This window comes from Pipistrellus kuhlii, unplaced genomic scaffold, assembly GCF_014108245.1.
Source record: "Pipistrellus kuhlii isolate mPipKuh1 unplaced genomic scaffold, mPipKuh1.p scaffold_m20_p_3, whole genome shotgun sequence".
In the NCBI taxonomy this organism is placed as follows: Eukaryota; Metazoa; Chordata; class Mammalia; order Chiroptera; family Vespertilionidae; genus Pipistrellus; species Pipistrellus kuhlii.
The window spans coordinates 150309892-150323730 of NW_023425529.1; the positions used below are offsets into that span (position 1 = coordinate 150309892).

General features: G+C 47.4%; 1 protein-coding gene across 3 annotated transcripts in view; it reads left to right on the forward strand.

The window, feature by feature from the left end:
* Positions 1-8644: 8644 nt before the first annotated feature.
* The window catches only part of FARP1 (FERM, ARH/RhoGEF and pleckstrin domain protein 1), a 282854-nt gene continuing 277659 nt past the window's right edge, over positions 8645-13839 (forward strand). The window contains exon 1 of one of the 3 annotated variants that reach the window (XM_045588750.1): positions 8645-9165. The gene's annotated coding sequence lies outside the window, so the exon portion shown is untranslated. The remainder of the gene's footprint in view (positions 9166-13839) is intronic. The other 2 variants (XM_045588749.1, XM_036456564.2) reach the window with 2 other exon arrangements.

Below are 13839 nucleotides of genomic sequence, written 5' to 3' on the forward strand. Positions count from 1 at the left end.
AGAAGTTTGTATTAAAATGCACATACTAGAAAACATGGCAAGCTGCTTTCTCTTCAGCTACACAGGGGTGAAGAGCATCCAGCCTGCGGGCCCCGAATAAGGCCTGAGAAATCATTTGGTCTGGCCCTGCCACGGCATTGGGGTGAGTTAATTAAATGTTTCACCAAATATAGCAGGCTGATTTGTAAGTTGTAATTTTGTATGGCCCTCAAAGGATGTTATAAATATCATCAAATGGCCCTTGGCAGCAAAAAGGTTCCCCACCCCTCCTCTCGATGAAGAGATGTGTAGTTCACAGGGCTATTAATTGTGTGATAATAGGCTGATCCTGACCATTTTCCCCCTAGTATTTTATTTTTTTAATAACAGTTTTAGTGTTATAATTCATATCCCATACAATTCATCCCTCATTTTAAATGTGCAATTCAATGGGTTTTGATATATTCAGTTTCACAATCCTATCTAATAAAGAGGGGATATGCAAATTGACCATCACACTGTCACAAAGATGGTGGTGCCCATAGTCAGGAGATGGTGGCACCTAGTCCCTCAGCCCCGCCAGAGTCCCCCAGTCCTTTCAGCAGGTGGGTAGCAGGGTCACATTGTGGCCGGGCCTGCCCTGAGCCCCCCAGCCACCCAGGAAAGCCCGAGGCTCAGGTAGCCAGGGCAGGCCAAGACTTGCTCTGCTGGCAGTGGCAGCGGTAGAGTTGTGATGGGGGCGTCATCTTCCCCTGATCACTGGGTCACCTCCCATCCCTGAGGACTCCTGGACCGTGAGAGGGGGCAAACTGAGCTGAGGAACCCCCCCCCCCCCCTTCTAGTGCATGAATTGTCATGCACCAGGCCTCTAGTAATCTTCATAATCAATTTTAGGGTATTTTCATTCCCAAGAAGAAACCCCTTACCCATTAATAGTCAGTCCCCATTTCCCTTGAACTCCCCCAGCCTGAGGCAACCTTTATCTACTTTCTGTCTTTTCAGATTTGCCTATTGCCTGACCTTTCATATAAATGGAATAATACTAGAGGCCTGCTGTACGACATTCGTGCACTGTGGGGTGCACCCCTCAGCCCAGCCTGCACCCTCTCATGGTCCAGGATCCCTTGGAGGACATTCCCTGAGGGTCCTTGGTGCTGCCACTGCACTTGCCAGCTATGAGCCTGGCTTCTGGCTGAGTGGTCCTTCCTGTGGGAGCTCACTGACCACCAGGGGCAGCTCCTGTGTTGAGCATCATAGTGACCGGTTGTTCTGCCCTTCAGTCAGTTTGCATATTAGCCTTTCATTATATAGGATAATATTTTATTGTACAGATATATCCCATTTGGCTTATCTATTCATCATCTGATAGACATTTGGGTTTTTCTATGTTTTGTCATCATGAATAATGCTCATATGAATATTCATGTATAAGTTTTTGTGGTGACATATGTTTTCATTTCTTTTTTTTCTTTTTCTTTTTTTTTAAAATATATTTTATTGATTTTGTACAGAGAGGAAGGGAGAGAGATAGAAAGTTAGAAACATCGATGAGAGAAAGTCATCGATCAGCTGCCTCTTGCACACCCCCTACTGGGGATGTGCCTGCAACCAAGGTACATGCCCTTGACCGGAATCGAACCTGGGACCTTTCAGTCCCCAAGCGGACACTCTATCCATTGAGCCAAACCGGTTTCGGCATATGTTTTCATTTCTTTTGGGCACATGCCTAGGAGTGGAATTCATCATTTTATTATAAAAAGTTTAAAATTACAACAAAATTGAAAAAATTTTATAATGAACATGCTTCTACCCACCACTAAGATTCTATTATTAACATTTTATTCCCCTTTTTATTAAAGTTCTGTACTTGTTTCTTTTCTTTTGAGGTAATGTTTAAATAGAATGAAATGCACAAATCAATTGTTTTAAAATCATTAAGTTTTAACATAGTCATCATACAACCCAAACCTCTATCACGTTAAGTACATTATAGTCACTCTAGCACCTTGTTCGGCAAACTGCGGCTCACGAGCCACATGCGGCTCTTTGGCCCCTTGAGTGTGGCTCTTCTACAAAAATACGAGGGCCTGGGCAAGTCTATTTTGAAGAAGTGACATTAGAAGAAGTTCAAGTTTTAAAAATTTGGTTCTCAAAAGAAATTTCAATCATTGTACTGTTGATATTTGGCTCCGTTGACTGAGTTTGCCGACCACTGTTCCAGAAGGTTCTCTCATGTACCTTCCCAGCCAATCTCCATCCTCTGCTCTTAAAAGACAACCTCCATTCTGAGTTTTTCATAAAATATCATAAAAATAGGAAAGTACAATATGTACCTCTCTTGTGTGTGAAGATCCTTTCTCTCAACAGAATGCTCCTGAGATCCACCCATGTCGTTGCATGTGGCAATATTTCCTTTTACTGCTGAGTGGTAGTCTGTTGTGTGTGAATAGACCCCAGCTCAGTTCTCCATCCTGTTGATGGGCATCTGGAGCTTTATTAATAGGGCTGCTACGAACATTTTTGTACGAGTCTTTTTGTGGACATTTGTTTTTCTTTTTTTTCCCCTTTTTAAAAAATATTTTATTGCTTTTGTACAGAGAGGAAGGGAGAGGGATAGAGAACTAGAAACATCAATGAGAGAGAAACATTGACCAGCTGCCTCTTGCACAATCCCTACTGGGGATGTGCCTGCAACCAAGGCACATGCCCTTGACCAGAATCGAACCCGGAACCTTTCAGTCCACAGACCAATGCTCTTCCACTGAGCCAAACCGGTTTCGGCCCATATGTTTTTCTTTTTCTTGGGTAAACAAACACATAGGAGTGGAATTTCATGGTCTTACTGTGAGTGTGTCTAACTTTATAAGAAACTGGCAGATTTTCCATAAAATGGTTGTGCCATTTTGCATTTTCATTAGCGTGAGTTTCGGTTGCTCCACATCCTCATCCAACTTTGATGGTGGTGGGAATCTCTTTAATTTTAGCAATTCTATAATAGTAGGCGTGCAGTGTGTCTCAGTGTGGCTTTAATTTGTGTTTGCCAGACAGATAATAAGCTCTTTAATCACTGACTATTCTCAGATCTTCTTTTGTGAAGTGTCTATGCAAATCTTTTGCCCATTTAAAAAAAAATTACATCTTGATGTTTGGGGCAGTCCTGAAAAACAACTGATAATATACAAATCTGCTCTATTTTTAAGCATTTCTAGGAAAGGAAATTTTTATCTTTCTTTGGTATTTCATAACTACCACTTGTAAAAAACTTAATTGACTTCAGATTACTGTCATTAAAGTCCATTTCTCTTGGTTACTCCTCATTCAGAATTGAAATAAATATTTAGAGATAATTTTAGACTACACTTATGTAGATTATATTTCAATGTATGTAGGGATTTAAGTATGTTCAAGGATAGAAATTATTTCATGAATTATACACCTTTATTTCCTCCTTTCCACTGGTATTCTCAGTTTGTAGGAAAGGGATAAAAAGGAATAATTCAACCGAGTACTAGTTTATTGTATGTTTGTCTACTTTCAACCCTTTTATTAATGAGCTGAACAACAGAGCTCTTGTTGCTGGGAAAAGCAACGTCCCTCTGCTTAGGAAAAAAGTGTGGTTGTATTTAGGATTCACTTCTTTTCAAGGATTAAGAGCTGTAATTAAGCAGCCTTGATCCCCTGCAGGAGGATAAAAATGCTTCTAAAGCCCAGTTCATAAAAGAAAAATTCCCCACAGACTCGGTGGGAATTGGGGGTTTTAGGAGGATTGGCTGGTTGCCCTTTGCTATGTTGAGGGAAGAGTAAGTTTGGAGTTGCAGGCATCTGTGGGGACCAGCTGTACATCCTATCTAGGGAGGGGCAAGTACGCAGTTGATTTCTTTACTTTATCCTTTGACAACCCTGCAACATGCTTTAGTTTATAGATTTTCAGCAGGAATTGTTGGAGTGTAGGACAGGAAGAACTTTTCTTTGTCTTAAAATGTGTTCAAGTTCAATTTAAGCTGGCATGGCTCAAGTGGTTGAGTGTTGACCTATGAAGCAGGAGGTCACAGTTTGATTCCCGGTCAGGGCACATGCCCTGTTGCAGGTTGACCCTGCAGGAATTGGCCAAGCAATGATTCTCTTGCATCATTGATGTTTCTATCCATCTTTCCCTCTACCTTCCTCTCTGAAATCAATATATATATATATATATATATATATATATATATATATATATATATTAAAGGGGATAATTATGAAAAACTATGAAACTCTTATTACAGATTTCTAAGCATTAGAGTGATTTTGCATTGGCCATCATACATGAAGTCAATAACCCAAAGGGGTTTGCTGTTCTGATTATGGAGACAGACATACACACATGTAATACTCACCTCCCCCCCCATTCCTATTTCAATTCTCAACACATTTTTGAACAATATAAATGCTTCAAGTGACCATCAACATGGATATACTTTCCCCTTATGTACCCTTTCAATCTCTGAGAATCGAAAGGTAAGATCACAGGCCAGATTCAAAAGGACTGCAGTCTTTGACCTTCCGCTGGTTTCCTCCTAAATTTCCCCTTTTGAAAGGAAAGTGAAAAAAAAAAAAAAGACCCAAAGTTCTTACTTTTATCCTATTCTATTTTCTATCCTAAAAGAAGTATATTTTTTAATACTTTTCTCCAGTTGTCCTAGATTTAGGACTCTAGAGCATTGTGGCTAAGAGCATGGCCTCTGAAGCCTTACTACTTGAGTTTGAAGCCCTTTTCTACCATTACTTGCTATATAACCTTGGGTAAATTACTTAACTTCTCTGGGCCTCAGTTTCCTCATCTGTAAAATGGGGTTAAAAAATCAAGGTAGCCGAAACCGGTTTGGCTCAGTGGTAGAGTGTTGGTCTGCAGACTGAAAGGTCCCAGGTTCAATTCCAGTCAAGGGCATGTACATTGGTTGCGGGCACATCCCCAGTAGGGGGTGTGCAAGAGGCAGCTGGTCGATGTTTCTCTCTCATCAATGTTTCTAGCTTTCTATCTCTCTCCCTTCCTCTCTGTAAAAAATCAATAAAAATATATTGAAAAAAATATCAAGGTAATATAAATTTTATAGCTTGAAAGTTAGGCATAAATGACACAAAATGATGAGGGAACGCCTTAATTATTCAGGGTTTGAATGTCCAGGTTGCAGATTTTCTAGGCCAGTTACCCCTGGCTTTTCAGTTAGAAGAATTTAAAAAGTGCTTCCAATTAGTTTAAGTACAAAGCACAGAATGTTCGTGAGAACTGGAAGGAAACTGGGGTTGGGGGTACTCCAGCCTCTCTCAGCTGGAGCCCCCAAGCCTCCCCTCTTTTCTCCTACATTAACTCTTTCCCCACAGGCTCCGGCCCTCAGCCTGCAAACCCTCTTGGATCACCTCCTTTAAGTCACCTTCCCTCAGGCAGGGGTGTGTGTGGGGGTGGAAGAGATCCATTAGATCCCGTGGACACAGACAGTACTGAGGTGAAGGCCTGGGACAGGGGTGGGAGGCCAGTAGATGAGGCCAATGAGGAAAAGAAGGGGACACGTGTAATACTTTCAACAATAAAAAGATTAAAAAAAATAACATTGAGTTTCTTTGCATTTGTATATTTATCTATTTATTTATTTATAAATATATTTTTATTGATTTCAGAGAAGGAGAGGGAGAGACAGAAACATCAATGGTGATAGAGAACCATTGATTGGCTGCTTTTTGCATGTCCCACCCTAGGAATTGAGCCCAAAACCTGGGCATGTACCTGTGACTGGAATTAAACTGGGGACCCTTCAGTCATCAGGCCAATGCTCTATCCACTGAGCAAAACCAGCTAGGGCAGTAATTGGCAAACTGTGGCTCGAGAGCCACACACAGCTCTTTGGCCCCTTGAGTGTGGCTCTTCCACAAAATACCATGTGCGGGCACACATGTACAGTGCGATTGAAACTTCGTGGCCCATGGGCAGAAGTCGGTTTTCTGCCTGGGCGAGTCTATTTTGAAGAAGTGGCATTAGAACACTCAAGGGGCCAAAGAGCCGCATGTGGCTCATAAGCCGCAGTTTGCTGACCACTAAGCTAGGGCAACAATAAGGATTTTAAAATAAATAAATAAAAACCAAACAAAAAGTCACTTTCCCTCAAAAAATACTGGTAATATGCTGAAACCGGTTTGGCTCAGTGGATAGAGCGTCGCCCTGCGGACTGAAAGATCCCAGGTTCGATTCCGGTCAAGGGCATGTACCTTGGTTGCGGGCACATACCTAGTGGGGGGTGTGCAAGAGGCAGCTGATTGATGATTCTCTCTCATCGACGTTTCTAGCTCGCTATCTCTCTCCCTTCCTCTCTGTAAAAAAAATCAATAAAATATATTTAAAACATAAAAATTTATTTAAAAAATAAATAAATAAAAAGCTCTGTCTACAACAATTGTTCTCAAAGCTGGCTGCACAATGAAATCACCCGAAGCACTTTAAAAACACTGACGCTTGGATCCCAGCCCCAGAAATACTGACATGCATGGTCTCTCTCTTCCCTCGACCCCCAAGAAAAATGTATGCCCACTTTAACAGCTGATAACTCCGTTTTGAAAATGGAAATGTATTTTAATAAATACTGCCTTTATAATTATTGAAAATGTGTGTATACATTTTTTTTGGGGGGATATCCTATATTTGGCTAGGGCATTCAGGTTTTTAAAAATCTTAGGTGAACCGAAACCGGTTTGGCTCAGTGGATAGAGCATCAGCCTTGGGACTGAAAGGTCCCGGGTTCGATTCTGATCAAGGACATGTACCTTGGTTGCAGGCCCATCCCCAGTAAGGGGTGTGCAAGAGGCAGCTGATCGATGACTCTCTTTCATCGATGTTTCTGACTCTCTGTCCCTCTCTTTTCCTCTCTGTAAAAAAATCAATAAAATATATTTTTTAAAAAATCTTAAGTGATTCTATGAATTTAAGATAGTCCGTACAATGGTTTTCAAAGTGTAGGCCCAGCACTATCAAAGAACCTGTTAGGAGAGCAAATTCTCAGGCCCCATTTCAGATCTGACAAGACGGTTGAAATTAGCCTTCCCAGTGATTCTACCGCACACAGGTTTGGAGACTCTGAGAAGGTAGGTCTAAAGTGGGGCCCATGCACTTCTTAATGTCCAGGTGCTGCTGCAGGTCTGAGGACCATCCTGAGGGAACCACTGGACCTAAAACCTCTGATCCATGTTAGTCTCTAGAGCACATGTGTCAAACACAAGGCCCGCGGGCCAAATCCGTCCCGCCAGGCCTTGCAATGTGGCCCGCACCACGCTGTCATCACTGCACTCTGCTGCGTTTCCATCACAATGACAGTTTATGACTGTCCAGTAAACCATTCGGCCCGCGATTTAGGCTGGATTTTAGATTTTGGCCCCTTCTCTGATTGAGTTCGACACCCCTACTCTAGAGTCACACAACAGGTTAGATCAGAGCCAAGGCTGGACCACTCTGTTTCTCTTCAACCACAACCTACCAACCTGCTGCTTCTTCCCAGGGTTGAGGCCTCTATGGCCCTCTTCACTTCCACCTTTACCAAAGACGCAGGCAGATTTTGTTTTTGTTTTTTTTTCAAATACAGTTCAGTACCTCATCCTCAAAATATGTCTCTGCTCCTCTCCAGAAACCACTCACACCAGCTATGTACAAACACCCCTACTTCTACTGAGCTGTTCTGTGTCAGCCACTCTTCCTCAAGGAGGCACTGCCCTGCTCCTTGTCATTGAGGGTTCAGCTGGGACCTTGCCCATGAAATCCACCCTCCAGGCTTGAGGCTACTGAATTCCTCTTGTTGCAAAAACGAGCAGGGTTCTGGAGCCAGGGCCTTCAGCAGCAGATGCCCACTAGCTTGGGGATCTAGCAGAGGATTGCTTTCCTTTCTAGCCTGCTGCCCTCAGACCTTTTCCCCTCCTCAATAGAAGATCCACAAAGACAGCAAGCACAAGTGAGACGTGGGACACAGGAAGGGGGGATGGTAAGGCGGCAGCTCCCAGCTGGGGTGGGGCAGTGACCTGTCCCCTTTTAGGTCGTGTCTCCTCGGTCCCGAATCTTGCTCCCTCCTTTGTCAACTTCCAGAAACCCTGAAGGCGAACCAGAATCTGCAAACCAGCTTCTAAAATATCCCACGCCTTTCCCCCAGAGGGGGCGAGAGTGTGTGTGTGTGTGTGTTTCTGGGATTCACCTGGGTAGAGGACGCTGCGCCCTCCCAGGGGGGGGAGGGGGAGATCGCAACTGCCCCTTGGTGGTTCAAGGTCCCTGGTGGGTGCCTGCAAAGCGCCGCACCCTGCGCCACATCGTCAAGTCTCAGGTGGGCACACGAGCGGTGCCACCGCCCCCTTGCAGGTCCTCAACAAGTGCCCTGCAGAGCCCGCGCTGCTGCTCGCCCTCCAGCTGCTCCTGGTTTTGTCCCCGCGCATCCCTCTCCTTCTATCATCCTCAGCCACAGCAGCCGGACCGGCGTGTCCCCGGTGGAGACACGGGCTCTCCGGCCACGGGACCCAGTAAGGCAGGGACCAGAGGTGTGCGCGTCCGGGTCAGGGAGGGCGTTCCCGGCCGCGGGCGCACCTGCCCCCGGGCCGAGCGGGGCGGGGCGTGCGGGGCGCAGGGCGCCGGCTGAACGCTGGAGGGGGCTGTGGCTCTCCCTCCCGGTCCCCGCGGCTCGGCTCGGGCTGCACGGCTTCCCCCGCTTCCCCCGCTTCCCGAGGGGCCGGCCCAGGTCCGGGGAGGGGCGCGACCGCCTTCACTTCCCGCTCGCCGGCCTCGGAGGCGGCGGGACCCGCGCGGGCGCAGGGCGCAGGGCTGCGGGCGCACGGCTGGGGCGCGGGGCGGGGACGCGGCCGCCGCCCGCTTGGGAACCGCTCTTCCTTAGCCCGAGCGGCGTTCGGCCCGGCGTCGAGGAGGCCATGGCGACCCTGAGCACGCTCCCCACCCACCCTGCCTGCTCCGCCCTCCCCTCCGCCCCGCGTCGCCTTTGATGGCTCGGACCTCGGCCGGCCGCCGCCAGCCCTGAGCGCGCGCTCCCGCCGCCGCCGCCGCCGCCGCCCGCGGGGATTCACAGCCGAGCGCCCGCCGCCCGCACAGCCCGGAGCCGCCGCGCCCTCTGCACCGCGGGCCGGGAGCCCGGAGCCCGGAGGAGCGGGAGCCAGAGCCGCCGGCGCCGGGAGGTAGGAGGCGCGCGGCGAACAATGACCGCGGAGGGGCGGGCGGGCGGCAACTTGTGCGAGTCCGGGCGCCTGGACCCCGACCCCCCGGGGGCGCGGGCGGAGGTGGGAGCGTGGCCCGCAGGGTCCTTCGCCAGGAGGCGGGCGGAGCGTGGGACCAAGGCTTCCCCAGGCGGGGGAGAGGCGCCCGCGGGCCCAGCGCAGTCCCCCCGCAACAATAGCAGAGCCCGGGCCTCCGGGCGCCGCGCTGCCCTTTGCACCGCGATCACCTCCGCGCGCTCAGCCCGCCGGGTCCGGCGCGTCTCCTCCCGCCGCCTCCACCCGGCGGCGCCCTTCTCCCCCTTCCCCACCCCCTACCCTCTGCGTCCCATCCCACCGGCGCCCTGACAGCGCCGGCCGCCGCCGCCTCCGGACCTCCGGCCGCAATCTCGGCCCCGGAGCCGATCGCGGGGCCGGGGAGGTGGCCGCCGCCGCCGCGCCGCCCGGTGCCCGCAGCTCACAGCTCCCCCACGCGCGGCGCGAGCACCTCGGTGGGTGACAAAGAGGAACACACCCACCGCCTAAGTTAGAGGTTGTCTCTCTACCTCCTGCCTTTATGGAGAACAAGATGCTTTTTCTTTTTCTTTTTCTTTCTTTCTTTCTTTTTTTTTTTAAAGCCAAGGACACAGATTTTTGTGGTGAGCGTTTCAAAACGACTTCTGATTGTGGTTTTTTTAAGATTTAAGTTCCGGAAACTTTAGCTGTAGGATCTGGCCAGACCCTTCAGTGTGTGTGTGTGTGTGTGTGTGTGTGTGTGTGTGTCTGTTTTATGTGAGGAGGGGGAAAAATGAGTTCACCATAATGAGTCTGGGTTTTGTTGGAGTACAGCGGCTGTTGGGGGTGTGTGTGTCTGTGCAGGGTCCCCCCCCCACCCCCCCCAAAAAAAAGAAGAAGAGAGGTGGGCCTCACAAAGAAACGAGGACCCTGGTATCAGATCAGCCCCTTGAGATGTGGAGCGATTGAGTCTCATCTGGAACAGTTTAGCGGTCTCGGAGCCGCGGTGGCCTCTGGCTGTTTCGTTTTATGATTGCTGTTAATGTCTGTCTTGTTAGTTTCCCAGGTTTGGCTAGTTCAGCCTGTCCCTGCCTGTTTCCTCGTTCCCTCAGAGCCATGGCTTTTGGGGACCCCCACCTCTTCCACGCGGGCTGTGCCTTCCCCCGGGCCCAGCTTTGGGCTATGCTCAATGTGCTTTGCACGTGGTGGCTTGCCAAGCCCACTTCAGAACCCTCCAGCCTTGTCTTTGCTTTTCTTGTTCAGCCTCTACAGGAGAGGAGGTAGAAAAAGGCCTTTTTAGCCCTGAGAGCTTTGGGGGAGTCGCCTTAAAATGTGCCCTCCTTGTTTGGATCTGGTGGGACCTCCTGAAGTCTCCTGTCTTTGGCTTCCTCCCCTCATCCCACAGCCTTTCCCCCCCCGCCCCGCTGGGGTGTACCCTCCTTTCCAAATGGTTCTTCTGGGGATGACAGTGTGTGACCATGCACTGCCTCTCTGGGTTCATCATGCACGTGGCTCACTTTATATTCCTGCAGCATCGTTCTGCAGCAAGGCACCGATATTGGAGTTACTCCAAGCACAACGAAATGTTTGTGTTTTTAGAATGTCTGGCTAATAGATCTGCTCCTGGGAAAAATAAATAGACACGTTATTGGCCAGTGGCAGGCGAGGTGAGTGAAATGTTGGGGGAGGGGGGGAGGCCTTTCCAGCCCAGTTCTTCCTAGACTCTCTTGTTTTCTTTCTTTTTTTACTATCCCAATTTTTATTGAGTTCCGAGAGGAAGGGAGAGGGAGAGAGAGACGAACATCAATGATGAGAGAGAATCATCACCCCCTCCTGGGGATTGAGCCCACATTCCAGGCACGTGCCCTGACCTGGAGTCAAACCAGCGATCTCCTGGTTCATGGGCTGATGCTCAACCATTGAGCCACACCGCCTTTCTCTTGTTTCTTTTATGAGGATGGGAAACTTGAAATACTTGGTGACGGTGTAGCTGTGCCCCCTAGGGTCACAGTTTCTATAGCAAGCCCCCCTGTGAGCGAGGTGTGGTTTTTCATTTAGGAGTTCTGTCTCTGTAGGAATTCTGGCGTTAGGTTTATAATGCCCTTTTCCAAGGGAGAGTGTCTCTTCCTGAAATGTATACATGGATTTAATTCCTCTGTGGATAAGATATTAACACTGCTCTGTTGTCAGATTTACCAAAAGGAGATTGAAAAACCTATCCTAGACATTTTTCTTCTGGTTTATGGCAGTGATTTTATAAGTGTTTTTGTTTTTCTTTTCATGAAAGAAACTGTTCAGGGAAATGTCTTTTTTTTTTTTTTTTAAATATAAGAATTAAAAGGAATATTGAAATGTGTATTCCCCCCCGCCCCCCCCCCCCAAAAAAAAGTGGAATTTATCCTCTAACATTCATTGAACATAGGAGTTTAATTCATCTGGAAAAGGATACGTATTTATGAGGAGGGTAAAATCAAAAGAGAAACCTTTTTCCATTCTTGAGTAGAGAACACTGGGGACCAGACAAGAGCCTGTGTCTGCACGCTGAGCTCTCTTTAGGAAAGGTGGCATAGTGACTTTTCCAGGGGATGAGGGAAGTTTTATGGATTCATGGGTACCTGGTGAAGTGCTTTGACAGCATTCAAAACACACCTGTTGTAACCGGCCTTGCTCATTGCTGAGAACTGCCTGGTATTCTGAGGAAAGCACTTTCCCCTCTGAAGGAAGATGCTGCAGATAAGAGAGGGGCCCATAGAAACCCAAACACATCGCTTGGTGCTTTCTACTGTAGGTGCACAGGTAGCCCAGGTGTTGGTGACCACAGCCTGGGAGGTGTGGTGGTGGGCTTGCAGATTCCTGTGCTGTCTGTATTTCCCCCCCCTCCTCCTCCTCCTCCTCCTCCTCCTCCTCCTCTTCCTTCTTCCTTCTTCCTCCTTCCTTCCTTCCTTCCTTCCTTCCCCCTCCTCCTCCTCCTCCTCCTCCTCCTCCTCCTTCTTCTTCTTCTTCCTTCTTTCCTCCCTCCCTCCCTCCTTCCTTCCTTCCTTCCTTCCTTCCTTCCTTCCTTCCTTCCTTCCTTCCTTCCTTCCCTCCTCCTCCTCCTCCTCCTCCTCCTCCTCCTTCTCCACCTCCTCCCCCTCCCCCTCCCCCTCCCCCTCCCCCTCCTCCTTCTCCACCTTCTCCTCCTCCCCCTCCTCTTCCCCTTCCTCCTCCTTCTCCTTTTTTTTTTTTTTTTTTAATATTTTTATTTCATAGAGGGAGAGAGAGAGAGAGAGATATAAACATCAATGATGAGAGAGAATCATTGATTGGTGCTTCCTGCAGGCCCTACACTGAGGACTGAGCCTGCAACCCGGGCATGTGCCCTTGACCCGAATCGAACCTGGAACCCTTCAGTCCACAGGCCGATGCTCCATCCAAGAGCCAAACCAGCTCTTCTTTTGTTTGGTGCTCTCCCTGGAAAGGAGGGCTAGCCAAGGGGGATCAATTTCTTTTCTTGCCCTTGAGTGGCTAGAGTTTCTACTGTGGCTTCTCTTCATCACACAGAGTCCCTGTGCCCCCTGCTCCTGCCAGTTACTGTGTTAACCACTTCCACATGTCCAGGAAGGTCAGCGTCCAATGGTTCCTATTCACATTGCTTGAGATACTGATTTCGCCAGGCCTTTTATGCCACATACAAGCTTTGTTTTTAATCAAGAGGGGGAGGGAGGGCATGTATGGGGGGGTGGTGGCATTGGTAAGATATGCACACATATAATAACCTTAATAAAAAAATGAGAAAAAAAAGACGCCCCCTAGAAATGTTTAGTACAAAGTGGGGGAACTGGCCTTTTACAGGCTGCCCTTATCCTGTTTTAAGTCAGATCACAATGTTTGGCCAAGTAGATACTTTGCACAGAAGTGAGCGATTGACAAATAGTAAATAAGGGGCTCTGAGTTTTTGAAACTTGTGAAATAAGGTAGGGGATCATCCAATACAATGTGACTTAAAACTGTGCTGCCTAGGAACTCAACTCAGAACCGCAGCTTTCTTATTTTAACGTGGGATGGAAATCATAGACAGACTGCAAGGTTGGCAATTAAATTAATGTGAGGATACATCATTGACACTGAATTAATTTCATGTGTAAAATTGGGCATATTTGTGCATACATTTTCAAACAAAAGAACCATAGGCCAAACTAGATTGCCGTAACTATTGCCTTTTTGTCTTTTACAGTAATGTTCCTTACCAGAAGAGTAACTTCACTTTACATAGACTTGTGGCTTTCCACAAAAGGTATTTTGTAAGAGAAGCCATAAATCCATGATGACTTCCATTATTTTGTTCTCATCCTATTAATGCAGGGTGTAGTGTAGTGCCTAGCAAATAGCAAACCTTTAGTGAATCCTTGTGAAGTGAATAAGTAAACCTAGTTTTTGATGTCCTTTCAAATTAATCTTTAAGGTTTTTAAGGGAAATTTAACATTAGCACTGGTAGGTTGCTGTTGTGGGAATTTGAAAATTTGATGTTTGATTTTGTTTCTGTTTCATTCTAATTAAAAATTTAAAGCTTGGTAAAAAAAAAAAATAATAGGTTTATTTTTATTTTTTTAAATCAGACAATAAAAGCGTGAAGAAGAAAGTAATAGCTGAAATCTTGCACCTAC